The sequence below is a fragment of the Bufo bufo genome, chromosome 1, assembly GCF_905171765.1.
Source record: "Bufo bufo chromosome 1, aBufBuf1.1, whole genome shotgun sequence".
NCBI classification, from domain to species: domain Eukaryota; kingdom Metazoa; phylum Chordata; class Amphibia; order Anura; family Bufonidae; genus Bufo; species Bufo bufo.
Genome location: NC_053389.1, coordinates 782,943,473 through 782,967,079, shown reverse-complemented (window position 1 = coordinate 782,967,079; position 23,607 = coordinate 782,943,473). Strand labels below are relative to the sequence as shown.

Genomic DNA, 23,607 nt, shown 5'->3' with positions numbered 1-23,607 from the left:
CATGGAGCTTACATAGATGCAATATGCAGAGTAGAAAGCAACACAGTTTGTTTGGATAACCATTTTTACTTTTGCTATGGGGACCTCATCTGAAACACTCATGCCACGTCAACATCTTCAGCTACTGCTTCTTCCTGTTCTGATAACTTCACTCCATAGTCAATAATTCATAATGGAATGGATGGGGGCAAGAAACAACAATACGCACCCAGTAATCTGTTTTTGTGCCAAGTGAACTCCTACCTGGCCAAGTTGCTGGCAGTGCAGTCGTTGCCATACCACTAAGTGGATTTTATTGTCTTTAGGCAACTGAAGATGTGCACTAAGCGTTGATGAAGGATACCATACCTAGCCACCCTTTTTTCTAAAAAAAACTAAAAACCCACCTCTGCCTTGTTCTTTCCCATGGCGGAGAACATGGGCCACTCCTTGTCACTGTGTAGGAAAGTGCATGCCACCATTGACAAATGAAGAAGCAATAATAGCCAAGGACAGTGCATGATTTTCACAGCCCACTGGGTCAATGTTTTGCACTGCAGTGGCGATAATGTACCACTGCAACAAGGCCAGGTGCTACTGACACCTTCATGGTTATGCACGTCTGGTGCACAGATCAGGCGCCTATCTACCTCCTCCATGTCCTCTTCAATGGACATCTTCCTGTCTTGAACATAAACAAGGCACAGCATTAATTCTACTCCCCCTCTCTCTTTTCTTATGTATAAGCTAACATATTTCCATGCTACCAGCGCACAATATGCTATTCTGTAACAAGCATCACATTTTCTACTGGGTTTCTTCCTACTAACTGCAACTGGACAATGTAGTCATTGACAATGTAAGGAAAATTATGCCTGCAGTGCATTAGGGGAATACAACACATGCTCTCCTCGTGACAAACATAAAAAATGTATCAATGCAACATTTTAAAAAGCTGATCGGTGGAGATGCTGTTAGTTGGACCCCCACAGATCAGATATTGATGACTGATCCTGAGGACGTACTATCGGTATTAAACTCTCAGAAAACCCCTTTAATTTCTAGGATTAATAAAGCAGAAAAGGTAAACAGAATTCCAAGGACAGATGCCTTAGGGCTCATGCACAGAGCCCGTATTGCGGCCCACAAACAGCAGGTCCACAATATGCGGGCACCAGCCATTTGCTCACTGCATCACAGATGTGGACCCATTCACTTCAGTGCGAAACGGAGGCACGGAACCCCAAGGAAGCACTACGGAGTGCTTCCGTGGGGTTTCTCTCCGTGCCTCTGCACCGCAAAAAAATAGAACATGTTCTATTTTTTTGCGGTGCGGACGGATCGTAGACCCATTAAAGTTGTCTGCGGAATCGGCATAGATGTTGACAGTGCATTGGGAATCGCAAATTGTGGTCCCCAATGTACGGAACAGCCGAGCAACTGCCGTGTGAGTGAGCCAATAGAGCTATTATATTATGAAGAAAGCAAGTGTTTCTAAACAGATAAGTTAGGTATGATACCAGGTTCTCTTTATATCTAAAGGTTACAATTCTCTTCTGCAAGCATTCAGCTTTCTTCTGTGGTGCTAGTGTGTTAAAGGGGTTATCCGACTTAAATACATTTATTCTAATTACTCTTATTGTAGTTCAGTGAAAGTTTCTTCAAATCACTTTCATAACCTATCTTTCACTATTTGGCCAGTTCAGTTCTGGGTCATGTGACCCCCGACGTCAGCAAGCCTGCTCTGGTGATGACGTCTCGTTTACAGGCTTCTCCCTGCTTGAGGGAGCGGCCAGGCTCTGTAAACGAGACGTCAGAGCCTCTGGTGCCCGCCCCTCTCGAGCTCTTCTAACACTGCCTCGGCGATGGTATGCGATCGCTCATGCGCAGTACATACCAGAGCCGAGGCGATCTCTTCTCCGGCAGCAGGGTATGTTTCTCCCTCCTGTACACGCTGGGGCTAGAGGTGCCAGTTTGTACACATTCCCCTCTGCATCTGGGGATCGTTCTTACAGCCCTGCCCCCCCCCCCCCCCCAGTACACATTACACATTGAACACCCCCTGGGAAAAATAAATTAATAATTGGCCATCATTTTATTTGATTCAGCTATACATAATCCATATCTACCACCAATATATGTATTTATCTAAGCAATATCCATATTGAATATATATTTGAATAATATAGATATTGCTTAGATACAGATACTGCTTATGGTACTTTCACACTAGCGTAAGTGTATTTTCACACTAGCGGCAGGACGTATCTGACAGGCTGTTCACCCTGTCGGATCCGCCCTGCCGCTATTTGGCCGTGCCGCTGGCCTGCCGCTCCGTCCCCATTGACTATAATAGGGACGGGGGCGGAGCTCCGGCGCAGCGCGGCAACGACGGAACTGCCTGCCGGATCCGGAATTGCAAAACAACTGAAGGACGGATCCGTCCTTCCTGTCTGCGCATGCACAAACCAGGAATACTGTGAAAAAGACTGCCAGAGGGATCCGTTCTCGCAATGCATTTCTAGACGGATCCGCACCCGGATCCGTCTACAAATGCTGTCACTTGTCATACTGATCGGCGGATCCGGCAGGCAGCTCCAGCTCCAATGTGACAGGAAGATCTTCTGCCAGTGTGAGCTAGGAGATGATCATGTGTTTTTTTTTTTGCAAAGTGCAGAGCAGGGTGAAGGAAAGGTCAGGTTGTTCACGCCCAGAAATATTCATGAGGCAGAGCTCAGGCTTTGTTGTTACACGCCGCCTCAGCATGTACTTCAGCATGTAAACAAAGCAATGACAGAACCATGAAAAGGTGTAAATATGGGTTTTAACTTGATGAAATCTAGCTTAACCAAATTATATGTATATCCTGATGGATTTTAAGAGGTTTTATTTATCTTTTATTAACTCGGATAACCCCTTTAACGGTCACTGAATCATATGCGAACATTCTAGATCTCTGCAGGGGCACCATGCATACAGTTAGGCCTCACACGACCGTTGTGTGCATCCGTGGCCGTTGTGCCGTTTTCCGTTTTTTTTCGCGGACCCATTGACTTTCAATGGGTCAGTGGAAAAATCGGAAAATGCACTGTTTTGCAGCCGCATCCGTGATCCGTGTTTCCTGTCCGACAAAAAAATAGGACCTGTCCTATTTTTTTGACGGACAACGGTTCACGGACCCATTCAAGTCAATGGGTCCGTGAAAGAACACGGATGCACACAAGATTGGCATCCGCGTCCGTGATCCGTGGCCGTAGGTTACTTTCATACAGACGGATCCGAAGATCCGTCTGCATAAAAGCTTTTTCAGAGATGAGTTTTCACTTTGTGAAAACTCATATCCGACAGTATATTCTAACACAGAGGCGTTCCCATAGTGATGGGGACGCTTCTAGTTAGAATATACTACGAACTGTGTACATGACTGCCCCCTGCTGCCTGGCAGCACCCGATCTCTTACAGGGGTCTGTGATCCGCACAATTAACCCCTCAGGTGCTGCACCTGAGGGGTTAATTGTGCATATCATAGCCCCCTATAAGAGATCAGGGGCTGCCAGGCAGCAGGGGGCAGACTCCCCAGTTTTAATTTCATTGGTGGCCAGTGCGGCCCCCCAGCCCCCCTCCCTCCCTCTATTGTATTATTTTCATTGGTGGCACAGTATGCGGCCCCCCTCCCTCCCTCTATTGTATTATTTTCATTGGTGGCACAGTGTGCGGCCTCCCCTTACTTAGCAATATTAGAAGCATCATACTTACCTGCTGCGCTGTCTGTGACCGGCCGGGAGCTCCTCCTACTGGTAAGTGACAGATCATTAAGCAATGCGCCGCACAGACCTGTCACTTACCAGTAGGAGGAGCTTCCGGCCGGTCACAGACAGCGCAGCAGGTAAGTATGATGCTTCTAATATTGCTAAGTAACCATGGCAACCAGGACTGCAGTAGCATCCTTGTTGCCATGGTTACCGATCGGAGCCCCAGCGATTAAACTGGGACTCCGATCGGAACACTCCGCTGGCAACAATGATCGGGGGGGGGGAGAGGGGAGGCCGCACACTGTGCCACCAATGAAAATAATACAATAGAGGGAGGGAGGGCGGGGGGGCCACACACTGTGCCACCAATGAAAATAATACAATAGAGGGAGGGAGGGGGGGCCCGCACACTGTGCCACCAATGAAAATAATACAATAGAGGGAGGGAGGGGGGTCCGGGGGGGTGGCGCACACTGTGCCACCAATGAAAATAATACAATAGAGGGAGGGAGGGGGGGCCGGGGGGGCCGCACACTGGCCACCAATGAAATTAATACAATAGAGGGAGGGAGGGGGGACTGAGGGGGGTCTGCCCCCTGCTGCCTGGCAGCCCCTGATCTCTTACAGTGGACTATGATACGCACAATTAACCCCCCTTAGGTGCAGCACCTGAAGGGTTAATTGTGCGGATCACAGCCCCCTGTAAGAGATCGGGTGCTGCCAGGCAGCAGGGGACAGTCATGTACAAAGTTCTTAGTATATTCTAACTTGAAGCGTCCCCATCACCATGGGAACGCCTCTGTGTTAGAATATATTGTCGGATCTGAGTTTCACGATCTAACTCATATCCGACAGTATATTCTAACATAGAGGCGTTCCCATGGTGATGGGGACGCTTCAAGTTAAAATATACCATCGGATTGGAGAAAACTCCGATCCGATGGTATAATAGGGACTCCTAACTTTACATTGAAAGTCAATGGGGGACGGATCCGTTTGAAATTGCACCATATTGTGTCAACGTCAAACGGATCCGTCCCCATTGACTTGCATTGTAATTCAGGACGGATCCGTTTGGCTCCGCACGGCCAGGCGGGCACCAAAACAAACTTTTTTTTCATGTCCGTGGATCCTCCAAAAATCAAGGAAAACCCACGGATGAAAAAACGGTCACGGATCACGGACCTACGGACCCCGTTTTTGCGGACCTTAAAAAAAAACGGTCGTGTGCATGAGGCCTTATACTGCTAGTTTTAACACATTTGTACTATCGACATCTATTAAAGTATAAATGTCATTTAAACTTTTTTTTTTTAAGCAGCTCTGACAGTAAGTGCATGTATGTCTGTGTTTAGCACTTGTTGTCTGCTAGTCCTGATCAAAGGTTTAAGACCACTTGAAAAATGGCAAAAAATCATATTTTACATTGTTGGATCTTAACAAGGTTCCAAGTAGAGCTTCAACATGCAACAAGAAGAAATAAGAGTGAGACAAAACATTTTTTGAGCATTCAATTAATTGAAAATAACGATTAAACTGAAACAGGCTGTTTTTCAGCTGATCCAAATTTTAGGACCACATGCCTTTAAAAGGCCAAATCTGTGCAAAGATGTGGATTCATTGTCATTTTCTGTCAGGTAGTTACACGTTGTGATAGCAAAGGCAAAAAAACTCTCCCTTTTCGAACGTGGTCGGGTTGTTGAACTGCATAAGCAGGATCTCTCACATCGCTGTTGAGGTGGGACGCAGTAAGACAGTCATTTGGAATTTCTTAAATGATCCTGAGGGTTATGGAACAAAAAAGTCAAGTGGAAGACCCCAAAAAATTTCATCAGCACTGAGCCGGAGGATCCAATTGGCTGTCCGTCAAGACACTGGACGATCCTCGACCCACATTAAGGCCCTTACTGGTGCTGACTGCAGCCCCATAACCATCAGACGGCATCTGAGACTGAAGGGCTTCAAAAACAAAAAACGTCTTCAAAGACCTCGTCTCCTTGAACGCCACAGAACTGTTCGTTTAGACTTTGCAAGAGAGCACCACACATGGGACATTCAAAGATGGAAGAAAGTTTTATTCTCTGATGAGAAAAAATTTAACCTTGATGGTCCTGATGGTTTCCAACGTTACTAGCATGACAAGCAGATCCCACCTGAGATGTTTTCTACGCGCCACAGTGGAGGGGGCGCCATAATTGGTCTGGGGTGCTTTTTCCTTCAGTGGAACAATGGAGCTTCAGGAAGTGCAGGGGCGTCAAACGGCCGCTGGCTATGTCCAGATGTTGCAGAGGGCCCTCGTCTGTGTGGTAATGACTGGGTTTTTCAACAGGACAACACTACAGTACACAATGCCCGCAGGACAAGGGACTTCTTCCAGGAGAATAACATCACTCTTTTGGCCCATCCTGCGTGTTTTCCTGATCTAAATCCAATTGAGAACCTTTGGGGATGGATGGCAAGGGAAAATTACAAAAATGGACAACAGTTCCAGACAGTAGATGGCCTTCGTGCGGCGTCTTCACCACTTGGAGAAATGTTCGCACTCACCTCATGGAAACGCTTACATCAAGCATGCCAAAACGAATTTTTGAAGTGATCAACAATAACGGCGGAGCTACTCATTACTGAGTTCATGTTTGGAAGTTGTATTTCTGTTTTGGGGGGGTTTAGTTTTTTTTGGGAGCTGTGATCCTAAACTTTTGATCAGCTGAAAAATAGCCTGTTTCAGTTTATTCGTTGTTTTCATTAAATTGAATGCTCAAAAATAGAGTTGAGCGAACACCTGGATGTTCGGGTTCGAGAAGTTCGGCCGAACTTCCCGGAAATGTTCGGGTTCGGGATCCGAACCCGACCCGAACTTCGTCCCGAACCCGAACCCCATTGAAGTCAATGGGGACCCGAACTTTTGGGCACTAAAAAGGCTGTAAAACAGCCCAGGAAAGAGCTAGAGGGCTGCAAAAGGCAGAAAAATGTAGGTAAATCCCCTGCAAACAAATGTGGATAGGGAAATGAATTAAAATTTAAATTAAAAAAATAAAAATGAACCAATATCAATTGAACAGAGGTCCCATAGCAGAGAATCTGGCTTCACGTCAGCAGAGAATCAGTCTCTTCATGCCATAGCAAAGAATCTGGCTTCATGTCAGCAGAGAATCAGTCTCTTCATGCCATAGCAGAGAATCTGGCTTCATGTCAGCGCAGAATCAGTCTTCATGTCATAGCAGAGAATCAGGCTTCACGTCACCCACCACTGGAACAGGCCACTGTCACACATTTAGGCCCCGGCACCCAGACAGAGGAGAGCGGTCCCGTAACAGAGAATCTGGCCTTATGTCAGCGCAGAATCTGTCTTCATGTCATAGCAGAGAATCAAGCTTCACGTCACCCACCACTGGAACAGGCCACTGTCACACATTTAGGCCCCGGCACCCAGACAGAGGAGAGAGGTCCTGTAACAAAGAATCTGGCCTTATGTCAGCACAGAATCTGTCTTCATGTCATAGCAGAGAATCAGGCATCACGTCACCCACCACTGGAACAGGCCACTGTCACACATTTAGGCCCAGGCACCCAGGCAGAGGAGAGAGGTCCCGTAACAGAGAATCTGGCCTTATGTCAGCGCAGAATCTGTCTTCATGTCATAGCAGAGAATCAGGCATCACGTCACCCACCACTGGAACAGGCCACTGTCACACATTTAGGCCCAGGCACCCAGGCAGAGGAGAGAGGTCCCGTAACAGAGAATCTGGCCTTATGTCAGCGCAGAATCAGTCTTCATGTCATAGCAGAGAATCAAGCTTCACGTCACCCACCACTGGAACAGGCCACTGTCACACATTTAGGCCCCGGCACCCAGACAGAGGAGAGAGGTCCTGTAACAGAAAATCTGGCCTTATGTCAGCACAGAATCTGTCTTCATGTCATAGCAGAGAATCAGGCATCACGTCACCCACCACTGGAACAGGCCACTGTCACACATTTAGGCCCAGGCACCCAGGCAGAGGAGAGAGGTCCCGTAACAGAGAATCTGGCCTTATGTCAGCGCAAAATCTGTATTCATGTCATAGCAGAGAATCAGGCTTCACGTCACCCACCACTGGAACAGGCCACTGTCACACATTTAGGCCCCGGCACCCAGACAGAGGAGAGGTTCTTTCAACTTTGGGTTGCCCCGCAATATAATGGTAAAATGAAATTAAAAATAGTATTGAATGAGGAAGTGCCCTGGAGTAGAATAATATATTGTTAAGGGGAGGTAGTTAATATCTAATCTGCACAAGGGATGGACAGGTCCTGTGGGATCAATGCCTGGTTCATTTTTATGAACGTCAGCTTGTCCACATTGGCTGTAGACAGGCGGCTGCGTTTGTCTGTAATGACGCCCCCTGCCGTGCTGAATACACGTTCAGACAAAACGCTGGCCGCCGGGCAGGCCAGCACCTCCAAGGCATAAAAGGCTAGCTCTGGCCACGTGGACAATTTGGAGACCCAGAAGTTGAATGGGGCCGAACCATCAGTCAGTACGTGGAGGGGTGTGCACAGGTACTGTTCCACCATGTTAGTGAAATGTTGCCTCCTGCTAACACGTTCCGTATCAGGTGGTGGTGCACTTAGCTGTGGCGTGGTGACAAAACTTTTCCACATCTCTGCCATGCTAACCCTGCCCTCAGAGGAGCTGGCCGTGACACAGCTGCGTTGGCGACCTCTTGCTCCTCCTCTGCCTTCGCCTTGGGCTTCCACTGGTTCCCCTGTGACATTTGGGAATGCTCTCAGTAGCGCGTCTACCAACTTGCTTGTACTCGCGCATCTTCCTATCACGCTCCAGTGTAGGAAGTAAGGTGGGCACATTGTCTTTGTACCGGGGATCCAGCAGGGTGGCAACCCAGTAGTCCGCACACGTTAAAATGTGGGCAACTCTGCTGTCGTTGCGCAGGCACTGCAGCATGTAGTCGCTCATGTGTGCCAGGCTGCCCAAAGGTAAGGACAAGCTGTCCTCTGTGGGAGGCGTATCGTCATCGTCCTGTGTTTCCCCCCAGCCATACACCAGTGATGGGCCCGAGCTGCTTTGGGTGCCACCCCGCTGTGAACATGCTTCATCCTCCTCCTCCTCCACCTCCTCCTCATCCTCGTCCTCCTCGTCCTCCAGTAGTGGGCCCTGTCTGGCCACATTTGTACCTGGCCTCTGGTGTTGCAAAAAACCTACCTCTGAGTCACTTTGAAGAGACTGGCCTGAAAGTGCTAGAAATGACCCCTCTTCCTCCTCTTCCTCCTGGGCCACCTCTTCTTCCATCATCGCCCTAAGTGTTTTCTCAAGGAGACATAGAAGTGGTATTGTAACGCTGATAACGGCGTCATCGCCACTGGCCATGTTGGTGGAGTACTCGAAACAGCGCAACAGGGCACACAGGTCTCGCATGGAGGCCCAGTCATTGGTGGTGAAGTGGGTCTGATCCTCAGTGCGACTGACCCGTGCGTGCTGCAGCTGAAACTCCACTATGGCCTGCTGCTGCTCGCACAGTCTGTCCAGCATATGCAAGGTGGAGTTCCACCTGGTGGGCACGTCGCATATGAGGCGGTGAGCGGGAAGGCCGAAGTTACGCTGTAGCGCAGACAGGCGAGCAGCGGCAGGGTGTGAACGCCGGAAGCGCGAACAGACGGCCCGCACTTTATGCAGCAGCTCTGACATGTCGGGGTAGTTGCGAATGAACTTCTGCACCACCAAATTCAGTACATGCGCCAGGCAAGGGATGTGCGTCAAACCGGCTAGTCCCAGAGCTGCAACGAGATTTCGCCCATTATCGCACACCACCAGGCCGGGCTTGAGGCTCACCGGCAGCAACCACTCGTCGGTCTGTTGTTCTATACCCCGCCACAACTCCTGTGCGGTGTGGGGCCTGTCCCCCAAACATATGAGTTTCAGAATGGCCTGCTGACGTTTACCCCGTGCTGTGCTGAAGTTGGTGGTGAAGGTGTGTGGCTGACTGGATGAGCAGGTGGAAGAAGAGGAGGAGGAAGCTGAGTAGGAGGAGGAGGAGACAGGAGGCAAAGAATGTTGCCCTGCGATCCTTGGCGGCGGAAGGACTTGCGCCAAATAGCTCTCCGCCTGGGGCCCAGCCGCCACTACATTTACCCAGTGTGCAGTTAGGGAGATATAGCGTCCCTGGCCGTGCTTACTGGTCCACGTATCTGTGGTTAGGTGGACCTTGCCACAGATGGCGTTGCGCAGTGCACACTTGATTTTATCGGACACTTGTTTGTGCAGGGAAGGCACGGCTCTCTTAGAGAAGTAGTGGCGGCTGGGAACAACATACTGTGGGACAGCAAGTGACATGAGCTGTTTGAAGCTGTGTGTGTCCACCAGCCTAAATGACAGCATTTCATAGGCCAGTAGTTTAGAAATGCTGGCATTCAGGGCCAGGGATCGAGGGTGGCTAGGTGAGAATTTACACTTTCTCTCAAATGTTTGTGAGATGGAGAGCTGAACGCTGCCGTGTGACATGGTTGAGATGCTTGGTGACGCAGGTGGTGGTGTTGGTGGTACATCCCATGTTTGCTGGGCGGCAGGTGCCAACGTTCCTCCAGAGGCGGAGGAAGAGGCCGAGGCGGCGGCAGCAGCAGCAGAAGAGGCCGAGGCGGCAGCAGCAGAAGATGTAGCAGGGGGAGCCTGAGTGACTTCCTTGTTTTTAAGGTGTTTACTCCACTGCAGTTCATGCTTTGCATGCAGGTGCCTGGTCATGCAGGTTGTGCTAAGGTTCAGAACGTTAATGCCTCGCTTCAGGCTCTGATGGCACAGCGTGCAAGCCACTCGGGTCTTGTCGTCAGCACATTGTTTGAAGAAGTGCCATGCCAGGGAACTCCTTGAAGCTGCCTTTGGGGTGCTCGGTCCCAGATGGCGGCGGTCAGTAGCAGGCGGAGTCTCTTGGCGGCGGGTGTTCTGATTTTTCCCACTGCTCCCTCTTTTGCTACGCTGTTGGCTCGGTCTCACCACTGCCTCTTCCTCCGAACTGTAAAAGTCAGTGGCACGACCTTCATTCTATGTGGGGTCTAGGACCTCATCGTCCCCTGCATCGTCTTCCACCCAGTCTTGATCCCTGACCTCCTGTTCAGTCTGCACACTGCAGAAAGACGCAGCAGTTGGCACCTGTGTTTCGTCATCATCAGAGACGTGCTGAGGTGGTATTGCCATGTCCTCATCATCAGGAAAAATAAGTGGTTGTGCATTCTATCTCTTCCACCCCTGGGAAGGGCTAGGTGGATGCCCTTGGGAAACCCTGGCAGCAGAGTCTTCAAACAGCATAAGAGACTGCTGCATAACTTGAGGCTCAGACAGTTTCCCTGATATGCATGGGGGTGATGTGACAGACCGATGGGCTTGGTTTTCATGCGCCATCTGTGCGCTTTCTACAGAAGACTGAGTGGGAGATAATGTGAACGTGCTGGATCCACTGTCGGCCACCCAATTGACTAATGCCTGTACCTGCTCAGGCCTTACCATCCTTAGAACGGCATTGGGCCCCACCAAATATCGCTGTAAATTCTGCTGGCTACTGGGACCTGAGGTAGTTGGTTCACTAGGACGTGTGGCTGTGGCAGAACAGCCACGTCCTCTCCCAGCACCAGAGGGTCCACTAACACCACCACGACCATGTCCACGTCCGCGTCCCTTATTAGATGTTTTCCTCATTGTTCCCGTTCACCACAATTTTGAGAATGGCTAATTTGGGAATGCTTTTTCAACCCAGAACAAAAAGTCTGCTTTGACGGTCACTACAAATAACTTGACCAGCTAAAACTGTGCAGATTTGGTTGAATAGAGATGTGAGACCTGTTTTTTTTTGCGCTGTGTGACAGTTATAGGTTTAATCACAGAATGACACTTCTATCAGCACGCTAGCGTGTGTCTTAGGTTTTTCTGAATGACATTATCAATACCTTCAATGTAAGTTTTTCTTTTTGGGATAGATTTCAAGTAGGCCTCAAATACCACAAACTAGTTATTTTGAGAATGGCAAATTTGGGAATGCTTTTTCAACCCAGAACAAAAAATGTGCTTTTACGGTCACTACAAATAACTTGACCAGCTAAAACTGTGCAGATTTGGTTGAATAGAGATGTGAGACCTGTTTTTTTTTGCGCTGTGTGACAATTATAGGTTTAATCATAGAATGACACTTCTATCAGCACGCTAGCGTGTGTCTTATGTTTTTCTGAATGATACTATCAATAACTTCAATGTAAGATTTTCTTTTTGGGATAGATTTCAAGTAGGCCTGAAATACCACAAACTAGTTATTTTCAGAATGGCAAATTTGGGAATGCTTTTTCAACCCAGAACAAAAAGTCTGCTTTGACGGTCACTACAAATAACTTGACCAGCTAAAACTGTGCAGATTTGGTTGAATAGAGATGTGAGACCTGTTTTTTTTTGCGCTGTGTGACAGTTATAGGTTTAATCACAGAATGACACTTCTATCAGCACGTTAGCGTGTGTCTTAGGTTTTTCTGAATGATACTATCAATAACTTCAATGAAAGATTTTCTTTTTGGGATAGATTTCAAGTAGGCCTGAAATACCACAAACTAGTTATTTTCAGAATGGCAAATTTGGGAATGCTTTTTCAACCCAGAACAAAAAGTCTGCTTTGACGGTCACTACAAATAACTTGACCAGCTAAAACTGTGCAGATTTGGTTGAATAGAAATGTCAGGTCTATTTTTTAGGCGCTGGGTGACAGGCTCAACTTGCCCCTGATGTAATATATGGCCAAAAAATAACCAGACTGTTGATGGTTAAATGCACTTGGGTGAAACAGGCTCAGCCTGCAGCTGATGTAGTATATGGCCAAAAAATAACCAGACTGTTGATGGTTAAATGCACTTCGGTGACACAGGCTCAGCCTGCAGCTGATGTAGGATATAGCACAAAATAACCACACTATCGATGGTTAAATACACTTGGTGATAGCTCGTGCTGGCGCACCACAAGTCACAAAATGGCCGCCGATCACCCCAGAAAAAAAGTGATCTAAAAACGCTCTGGGCAGCCTCAAAAAAGTGAGCAAGTCAATAATAGCACTTCAATGATCCACAGCTGCAGATCGATCACAGAATAAGGTCTTTTGGAGGAGTTAATTTGCCTAATCTCGCCCTAACGTCGCAGCTGCAACCTCTCCCTATACTGATCATAGCAGAGTGACGTGCGGCGCTACGTGACTCCAGCTTAAATAGAGGCTGGGTCACATAATGCACTGGCCAATCACAGCCATGCCAATAGTAGGCATGGCTGTGATGGCCTCTTAGGCCAAGTAGTGAGACGCTTGTTGATTGGCTGCTTTGCAGCCTTTCAAAAAGCGCCAAGAAAGCGCCGAACACCGAACCCGAACCCGGACTTTTACGAAAATGTTCGGGTCCGTGTCACGGACACCCCAAAATTCGGTACGAACCCGAACTATACAGTTCGGGTTCGCTCATCCCTACTCAAAAAATGTTTTGTCTCACTCCCATTTCTTCTTGCTGCATGTTGAAACTCTACTTGGAACCTTGTTAAGATCCAGCCATGCTAAATATGATTTTTTGCCATTTTTCAAGTGGTATTAAACTTTTGATCAGGGCTGTACATTTTTCTCCATCCTCTCAGCACTGTCCCTGGTTATTTAGCAAGCATTGCAGGGAACAGTAAGTGCTAAAATAGGTATACAGTTCACTTATATCAGGGCTTACAACAGATGATATAGGCAGGGGCTCTTTGTATGAAGAGCTACTTCCCTGTACTAAGTATAGTGAACTCCTTATACAGTAGGTTAGTTACACATAGGGAGACATTGGATGGGGGAGAGGGAGCAGAGGCAGGCTGAGAAGCCTGCCTCTGCACCTGAAAATAAGCTACATTCAGTAGAGTGCTGTAGACAGATTTTGATTAGCAATGCTAAGGGGACAGTGTTGCTAAGGGGACACTTTTAATAAAAGTATACATCTGCCCCTAATAAAGTATATCACAAAATTTATTAATATGACTGTCCTACACTTTTTTTTTAAGTCCAAACAACAGTTACACTACTAAGATTTTTTTAAATCCAGCAGGAACAATTGGCTTCAGCAGGCTTAGAGTGGGTTAGTAGAGTAAAAAAAAAACTAATTTGCACCTCAAAAATATCCTGCTGCTCCTTTTCCGATGCTGCAATGGTCCCTGCTGGGTTCTAACGTTCTAATCCTGTTATGACACAGGAGAACCCTGGAGATAACTGCTAAGCCAAACACTGACTAACTCTATTCCAAGAACCGCATATTCAGTCCGAAGAATAGATCTTCTACATTTAAACTGCAAGGAGAATTCCAGAAGGAACAAGTTGCATTCTCAGTGCAGGTTGACACAGATAACCACACTTCACTGGAATGGAATTTCTCGTCTTTTAAAACTCCCAAAGAGAGAACAGCAGAGGGAAAAGACCTCCAATGGTGAAACTACCTCTCCACCACAATATCCTGCAGATACTGGCTTTGTTATACGCACAAAAATTCCGTATTAGATGGCATAAAAATAGAAAGTCAAGGGAAAGTCAAGTTCTTTCCAGTGGTCTGTCTTGGTACAAGTTTTGCCTTGGACGCCTTCTTCCAGAGTATAAGGCCACATCAGGAAGTGTCTGTGTGTAAATCAGATGAATAGCTTCACAACACATAAAGTATTCATGTAAAATGTACAATATTGCATCATCTCGAATATCCCATCAAAGTAAGCACTCAATAAAAAGGTGTATGCATAGTTTTAATTCATACAGGGTGACAGACAAATGTTAATAAACAGCCATTCTTCTCTAGAGGAAAGAAAGAGATTACTACGTACAGCTCACCATTACATGGTCTTTATAGGACAATGGTGTTCCAACTACTATCATATACATGGAGTAATGTTTGGGCTTTCATTTTTTTAACCCACTCTCAGCCCACAGCTACCAATTTTTACCCACTGCCATTAAATTGGCAGTTTTATAGGTAAATGCACAGCGATTAGCCGGGAGCATCTTTGTGCCGTGAAAATCATGGGGGAGAACCAACGATAGTGGCCCTTTAGTAGTTGGAACACCATAGTGACCACATAATTGTGAGCTGTTATAATCTTGTTTCTTTCCCAAAGAGATGAATAATCTTCATTGAGATCTCATTAAGCAATAAATAGAGGTGACACATCCTAGCAATATGCTGCCACAAACTGTAGTTAGAAAATGCATTTTAAAGGGTTCTTCCATATAGACAGCCACCTTTGATCACCAAGAGACTGAGGACCATGGCTGGAACACTTGAAATCAGCTACAGTAAGTAGTACTGCATGCCAGCAATTAAAGTGAATGCTTGACCATGCAAACTACCATATTAAAGGTCTGTAAAAAAAAAAAAAGAAGTGGTTTTAAAGCGGGGGAGCAGTGGGACAATATTTTTTTAAAGGTGGACAGTGGCTTAAAATATTGAAGAATCTATACTCATCCTCATCAATTCCCCCATCGCTTTCATTCTGATTTTTACTGGGTCCTTGCTGTTCTCTTCTTATTGGTGTGATCTCAACATGCCTGGAATACTAGGGGAGGCCTGCTCATCCAATCACTGACCAGCTCAATCAGAACTTGGCAATTTGGCAGAGTGCCGTTTCCAGTGTGTCCAGCAAGTGTCGGGGCAACAGCAGTGAGCGCATGGATTATTTTATATTTCGAAGCATGCTGAGCACTTTATTAAAAATTTTGACCTGCTGGACAACCCCTTCAACTTCAAAACTGACTAACTTTAGATTTTTTTTAATGTTAGAAAATGGCAAAAAAAAATTAAGGATCTGTACTCATTATCATGAACCCCTTTAACTCCTCATTGTCTGACTATTTTACAAATAGTGGTGATCGGCTTAAATGGGTGCATGCTAGGAAAGGGAAAAGATGTCTGTGAAATATAAAAACTTGAAAGCCTGATGCACCGTAACCAGTGGTGCAACTGAAAATAGAGCTCTGTAGCTACAGTATATCGTATTTTGTTGGGAGATTTCTTGATATTCTATGTAATTATACAGTTAAGCCTCTTTGAGATGGCCACCAATATTTACAAAAAAATTGACTACCACATTGGTGGTCCTCACATATAGGATGGCCAGTATGTATAATATATGATGGAAACCTGTTACATGAAATGGGGTGGATTTCTGAAAAAGGAGAAGGATTTACAGTTTTATTGATTACCTTTCGAGTTAGTGTGCTTTTACATCGACCAATGAACAGACAGGAACAAAGGAGACGCTCATCCCCATGGTCATCAATCCATGTAAAAGGACTGCTACTTTTGACTCTCAGTGAAAAGCATTTCTACGGAATTATGTCTTCCATTTTAGTCAAGATTCTCAATGGTGTGTTAAGGATTTTTGAAATTGGCTGAAACCATGTTGTTACTGGTTATTTTCCTCTTTTCTCTTTAACTCTCATATTTTTCCAATGCGATGGATTTTATAATAATCTAAGATGTACCTTAACTTTGGACATTTGGTAGAATTGTTGACTTGTTCTTTTCAAGGATCTACCTGTTTCATTACTTTGTGAACCGTAGTATATTGTAATGCTTTCACCAACTGCAAAGTTCAAAGAGGTCAAAGCGCCTCCAGTTTGACATTATTGTGCAGACTTTATACCTGTAAAGAAATCAGGAACGACCAGAACCAGATGAAATAGAAGATATCATGGAGGTGAAAAGATCTTCAATATATATACAAACTGGAAAGCCTTGGACACACAATTATTTGGTCAGTGGTGCAACTGAAAGTAGAGCACTGGAGCTATATCATATTTTCTCATTAGTTTTCTTGGTGGTCTACCAAATTCTACAATTAAAGGGGTTGTCTCACTTCAGCAAATGCATTTATTATGTAGAGAAAGTTTATACAAGCCACTTACTAGTGAATTGTGATTGTCCTTATTGCCTGCTTTGCCAGCTGGATTTTTTTATCCCATCACATTATACACTGCTCATTTTCAGGGGTTACGGCCACCACTGCAGCACAGGTACCAGGTGACCAAAACAGGATCTACTGCACGTGTGCCTAATGAATTCTCCTCCATGGTCCCGGCCACCTATAGTGTGCATGCATGACCACTGCCACTGGATTGCAGGGTGGTTGGTCGTAACCCCTAGATATAAGGAGTGTATAATGTGATGGAAACATGAATCAAGCCAGCAAATGAGACAATATGGTCAATACCAAAACATTAGTAAGTGCCTTGTATTAAATTTGTATTAATTTTGTACAAAATGCATTTGCCAAGCATCTCACTATATAAATAAGCGTATCATTAGCACTGTAATATTTTTTGTGACTATGGAATTATTGTACTTTATCTGGTTTGCAGGGTGCTGCTACATTCCCCCTTTTCTTTCTCTGTTTTCAGCCATGGCAGCGTGCACATTGGGAGGTGCTGACTAATCCCCTTAACTTTCTCTACATGATAAATGCCAGTGAGACAACCCTTTAAGCATCTTTGAAATGTTCAGACTTTATACCTGTGACATTTTCTATGGAAACCTAGTCTTGATGTTTAATCTTTACTCTCCCGAGTTCCAGTCTGCATCATATTTCCACTGATATATACTGATCCATGTTGACAAATGTCATCTACTAGCTCCATGTAGCTTCTGCTTTGCAGGTGTCTTTGTAAACTCAGCTGTCCCTGGCGCTAGGTTGATCTCTTCACTGTCATGCCGTATTGCTTTGGCTGAAAGTTGTCCTCTGTTGCCCAAATACTAGTTACAGTTCTGTGACAGAGGACTCTAGCCAACAGGAATGGTAGAATATAGCATGGAGGCACCAGCAATGAAATATTGAAAGGGATAGCAGTAAATAAATGGGAGAGAAGAAATGGCTGCATTCTGCTCTCACAGTTTTTTTTTTTTACTCCCAGCTTTCCCAAAGCCATAACTTTTTTTATTTTTCCATTCACATAGCCATATAAGTGATTGTATTTTGCAGGACAAGTCGTACTTTCTAATGGCACCCTTTACAGTTGAATACAATGTAGTGGAAATGAGGAAAAAAATCCAAATGGTGTGGAATTATATTAAAAAAAAGAAAACACAATGCCGCAACAATTTTATGGTATTTGTTTTTACAGTGTTTTCTATGCGGTAAAACTGACCTGTTACTTTCATTCTCTGGGTCAGAATCATTTCAATGATACCACATACAGTACAGACCAAAAGTTTGGACACACCTTCTCATTCAAAGAGTTTTCTTTATTTTCATGACTATGAAAATTGTAGATTCACACTGAAGGCATCAAAACTATGGCATCCACACATGTGGAATTATATACATAACAAACAAGTGTGAAACAACTGAAAATCTGTCATATTCTAGGTTCTTCAAAGTAGCCACCTTTTGCTTTGATTACTGCTTTGCACACTCTTGGCATTCTCTTGAAGAGCTTCAAGAGGTAGTCCCCTGAAATGGTTTTCACTTCACAGGTGTGCCCTGTCAGGTTTAATAAGTGGGATTTCTTGCCTTATAAATGGGATTGGGACCATCAGTTGCGTTGAGGAGAAGTCAGGTGGATACACAGCTGATAGTCCTACTGAATAGACTGTTAGAATGTGTATTATGGCAAGAAAAAAGCAGCTAAGTAAAGAAAAACAAGTGGCTATCAATACTTTAAGAAATTAAGGTCAGTCAGTCAGCCGAAAAATTGGGAAAACTTTAAAAGTAAGGGCTATTTGACCATGAAGGAGAGTGATGGGGTGCTGCGCCAGATGACCTGGCCTCCACAGTCACCGGACCTGAACCCAATCGAGATGGTTTGGGGTGAGCTGGACCGCAGAGTGAAGGCAAAAGGGCCAACAAGTGCTAAGCATCTCTGGGAACTCCTTTAAGACTGTTGGAAGACCATTTCAGGGGACTACCTCTTGAAGCTCATCAAAAGAATGCCAAGAGTGTGCAAAGCAGTAATCTAAGCAAAAGGTGGCTACTTTGAAGAACCTAGAATATGACATATTTTCAGTTGTTTCACACTTGTTTGTTATGTATATAATTCCACATGTGTTAATTCATAGTTTTGATGCCTTCATAGTCATGAAAATAAAGAAAACTCTTTGAATCAGAAGGTGTGCCCAAACTTTTGGTCTGTACTGTATGTATAGTTTTTCCTACGTTTTAATACTAAAATATAAAAACTTTTTTTTTCTATGCATCACTATATTCTTACCCCCCATAACTTTTTCATTTTTATGTGTACTATGTGAGGGTTAATTTTTGGCAGTGCGATCTGTATTTTCATTGATACCATTTTATGATGTATATGACTTTTTGATCACTTTTTATAATTTTTTTGTGGGAGGTGAAGCAACAAAAAAACAGCAAATCAGCCATTTTTACTTTTTTCATTTCACCGTTGGCCATATGGGATAAATATTTTTATATTTTATTAGTATGGGTGTTTTTGCATGTGGCGATACCCATGATGTTTATTTTTTTTAATTGTTTATGTACTGTAATTTTAATTTTGGGGAAAAGAGGGGGGTATTTAGATTTTTTAAATTTTTTTATATTTTTAAAAACTTTGTTGAATAACTTCTGTAATTAATTTTTATAGTGGAAAACCACTTTAAAACTTGAAACTGAACTCGGCTTCGGTTCAGTGGTACCAGTCGGAACCAAAGTGGTTTTCCACTTTAAAAATCAATTACCTAGTTATTCAACGAAGTGATGGTCAACTTCGCGAATAACTTACTTGGGCTCATCGGAGCCCATACATTTTAATACTGTACAGAGACTGATCTCTGTACAGTATTAGGCCTCATGCACACGACCGTTGTGTGCATCCGTGGCCGTTGTGCCGTTTCCAGTTTTTTTCGCGGCCCCATTGACTTTCAATGGGTCAGTGGAAAAATCGGAAAATGCACCGTTTTGCAGCGGCATCCGTGATCCGTGTTTCCTGTCCATCAAAAAAATAGGACCTGTCCTATTTTTTTGACGGACAACGGTTCACGGACCCATTCAAGTCAATGGGTCCGTGAAAGAACACGGATGCACACAAAATTGGCATCCGCGTCCGTGATCCGTGGCCGTAGGTTACTTTCATACAGACGGATCCGAAGATCCGTCTGCATAAAAGCTTTTTCAGAGATGAGTTTTCACTTCGTGAAAACTCATATCCGACAGTATATTCTAACACAGAGGCGTTCCCATAGTGATGGGGACGTTTCTAGTTAGAATATACTACAAACTGTGTACATGACTGCCCCCTGCTGTCTGGCAGCACCCGATCTCTTACAGGGGGCTGTCATCCGCACAATTAACCCCCCCCCCCCTATTGTAATATCATTGGTGGCCAGTGTGCGGCCTCCCCCGGCCACCCCCCCTCCCTCTATTGTAATATCATTGGTTGGTGGCCAGTGTGCGCCCCCCCGCCCCCCCTCTATTGTATTAATATCATTGGTGGCCAGTGTGCGGCCTCCCCTCCCCCCGATCATTGGTGGCAGCGGAGATTCCGATCAGAGTCCCAGTTTAATCGCTCTGGGGCTCCGATCGGTAACCATGGCAACCAGGACACTACTGCAGGCCTGGTTGCCATGGTTACTTAGCAATATTACAATATTAGAAGCATCATACTTACCTGCTGGCTGCTGCGTTGTCTGTGTCCGGCCGGGAGATCCTCCTACTGGTAAATGAGAGGTCTGTGCGGCGCATTGCTTAATGATCTGTCACTTACCAGTAGGAGGAGCTCCCGGCCGGACACAGACAGTTCAGCAGCCAGCAAATAAGTATGATGCTTCTAATATTGTAATATTGCTAAGTAACCATGGCAACCAGGCCTGCAGTAGTGTCCTGGTTGCCATGGTTACCGATCGGAGCCCCAGAGCAATTAAACTAGGACTCTGATCGGAATCTCCACTGCCACCAATGATCGGGGGGAAGGGGGGGGAGGGGGGAGGGGAGGCCGCACACTGGCCACCAATGAAATTACAATAGAGGGGGGAGGGAGGCCGCACACTGGCCACCAATGAAATTACAATAGAGGGGGGGAGGGGGGCCGACGGAGGCCGCACACTGGCCACCAATGATATTACAATAGAGGGGGGGCCGGGGGGGGCCGCACACTACCAATGATATTCAAACTGGGGAGGGAGGGGGGTCAGCCCCCTGCTGCCTGGCAGCCCCTGATCTCTTACAGGGGGCTATAATACGCACAATTAACCCCTTCAGGTGCGGCACCTGAAGGGTTAATTGTGCTGATCACAGCCCCCTGTAAAAGATCGGGTGCTGCCAGGCAGCAGGGGGAAGTCATGTACACAGTTCGTAGTATATTCTAACTAGAAGCGTCCCCATCACTTTGGGAACGCCTCTTTGTTAGAATATACTGTCGGATCTGAGTTTCACAATGTAACTCAAATCCGATGGTATATTCTAACATAGAGGCGTTCCCATGGTGATGGGGACGCTTCAAGTTAAAATATACCATCGGATTGGAGAAAACTCCCATCCTATGGTATATTAACTCCTGACTTTACATTGAAAGTCAATGGGGGACGGATCCGTTTGAAATTGCACCAGATTGTGTCAACGTCAAACGGATCCGTCCCCATTGACTTGCGTCCCCATTGACTTGTTTTGGTGTCCGGCCAGGCGGACACCAAAACAACTTTTTTTTCATGTCCGTGGATCCTCCAAAAATCAAGGAAGACCCACGGACGAAAAAACGGTCACGGATCACGGAACCCCGTTTTGCGGACTGTGAAAAAATACGGTCGTGTGCATGAGGCCTTAATCTGAAGTTTTGAACGAAGCGATTTTGGATGTAAAATCCAAAGCTCGCCTCGCTCATCTCTAAAGAAAATATTCACAGCCATGTCAGGGGAGGTGACAAGTCTTGTTTAAAAAGTTGTGCATTTCTTTCATTCAGAATCTGGACAAAAAGTTTGCGGGATCCTCCTGTCATTTGGTCTAATTAGGTCATGGTGCTAACTAACCTATGGAGGGAAGCTCTTTTACACAGGATTTACCCTTCCTTTTCCCCCCAATGCTGCCATCTCCGTGAACTGCAGGCTCTTACGGATGGCTTCCAACCAGATATGGTGCCTTCTTTTCCTGTTGACTATAATGCAGCTGAACAGAAAAAGTAGTGGCAACATCACGTCAGAACCTTCGTGAAGACAGCAGCATCGAGGGAGCATAAGTCCCATATAAAAGAGCTTCTGCCACAGGTTAGCACCATGCCCTAATTAGACCAAATGCCTGGAAAACCCCTTTAAGCTTCATTTTAACCCATTCCATCCTCCACTGTCTTTACACGACCTTGCTTAAGATGACTCAGTTGACCTTCTATACCTGAATTTAGACCACCCCGATCATATATAACACCTTTTTAATCTCTTTGAATTGCTAATACTCTAAATGCTAAGTACCGGTGTAACACTATTGATCTGCAGCAGTAACCCAATCCATTCTATGTGATGGCACCATCAATTGTACTCAGTAACACTATCGATCGCAACTTGTAATACAATTCATTCTGAGCCCTCATGTCGTCAGTCCTGAGTGGAAGTGAAACGCCATTGATCCCCAGCGCCATGCCCTATGCATTCTAAGTGATAGCTGTATCAAATATTGGTGGGAAATTCCATTAGTGCAAAGAGCCATTGCAATATCATCCGTGGCATTGCTCATTCATCCTGACAAAGCAATAGTTCTTAAGCGGTATTAATACTGATACTAACCTGGGTACTTCTAAAATGATACTCACCCTCATTGATTGCTGGCGTTCTCTCAGACGTGTCCGGATTTGGCAATATATGAGTTAAAATTGATATTAAAGCAGAAAGCCTTCCTGGATGATTCAACGTCTTCCCTACCATTGTTCAAAATAACTCATTTCTATCAGTTGTCAACAGCTCGTGTTGTTTATTGCCAAAAGCTATTTATGTACCTCTCTCGATGTCACAAGCTCGTATATTAAACTCCTTTACTGATGCCATGAAATAGCTTTTGTCTGCTGCGCAATGAAATTAAAAAATTGTACCAGTCCAAGCAACCGTCTAGATGGCGAAAACAAATGACAGAAAATAGGTTATTTACTAACTGCAAAAGCAGTAGTCAGTAGTTTTAGGGATGTTTAATGATATTGCATGATGAGATGGCAGTAACTCTCCACAACCCCCACTCCTGTGGCTAGTCAATATCTCTCTCAGACCAGGCCCTGTAGCTGCTCTGTCCATTTCCTACAGTTTCGCTGTATATATCGTCACTGTCCCTGATACTAAAATCTTTTTGTCCTCATCCTGGGTGGGCCCTTTCTGAGTTTGAGCCCCAAAGCAGGCGCTTCCCCTATAGCTAGTGTATGCCCCTGGGTGGTCCTAATGCTACGTTGGGTTCCTAGACTCCATCAAGGCGTCATCACGTGTTTCTGCTCTCTGGAGGGGATGGTAAGGTGTGGTGCACCCCAGTGAGAAATAAGACCAGAGACTCAGGGTTTGCAGTAAACCAGTGTGCTTCTTTATTGGAAGAACTCAAGTGCAAAACTATACCGGCAAGGTGCTGATCTGGCTTCTACAGTCTCCTTCCTGGCAGAAGAAGGTTCTGTGCTGAAGAAAGTCCTGAGCTAGCTGTCCCTCTCTCTCTCTCTCTCTCTCTCTCTCAAATGGCTGGTACTCTGGCCAAAGTGCTAGTGGTCCAGGGTCTGTGGCTCAGTCATCTGGCTGGCCCTCTGGTCAAAGGGCTGCTAAACCAGGCTATGTAGCAGAGTATCTCAATTTCAGCATCTTCTTCTGGTCACTCATGCAATCTGACAGAATATCTTCTACTAAACAATGGTCCCTACCTGCAGACAACTTGGGGCTCTGACTGCACTTCTTATATAGTATCTTA

At 45.5% G+C, this 23,607-nt stretch overlaps 1 protein-coding gene and 1 long non-coding RNA gene across 2 annotated transcripts in view; one reads left to right on the top strand and one right to left on the bottom strand.

Annotated features, from left to right (window-relative positions):
- LOC120986359 overlaps nt 1-22,621 on the bottom strand; it is a 142,451-nt gene extending 119,830 nt beyond the window's left edge. Inside the window, exon 1 of the long non-coding RNA XR_005775673.1 lies at nt 22,487-22,621. This is a non-coding gene — a long non-coding RNA (uncharacterized LOC120986359). The remainder of the gene's footprint in view (nt 1-22,486) is intronic.
- OLFM2 (olfactomedin 2) overlaps nt 1-23,607 on the top strand; it is a 229,359-nt gene that overhangs the window by 198,011 nt on the left and 7,741 nt on the right. The gene's annotated exons all lie outside the window — the stretch shown is intronic.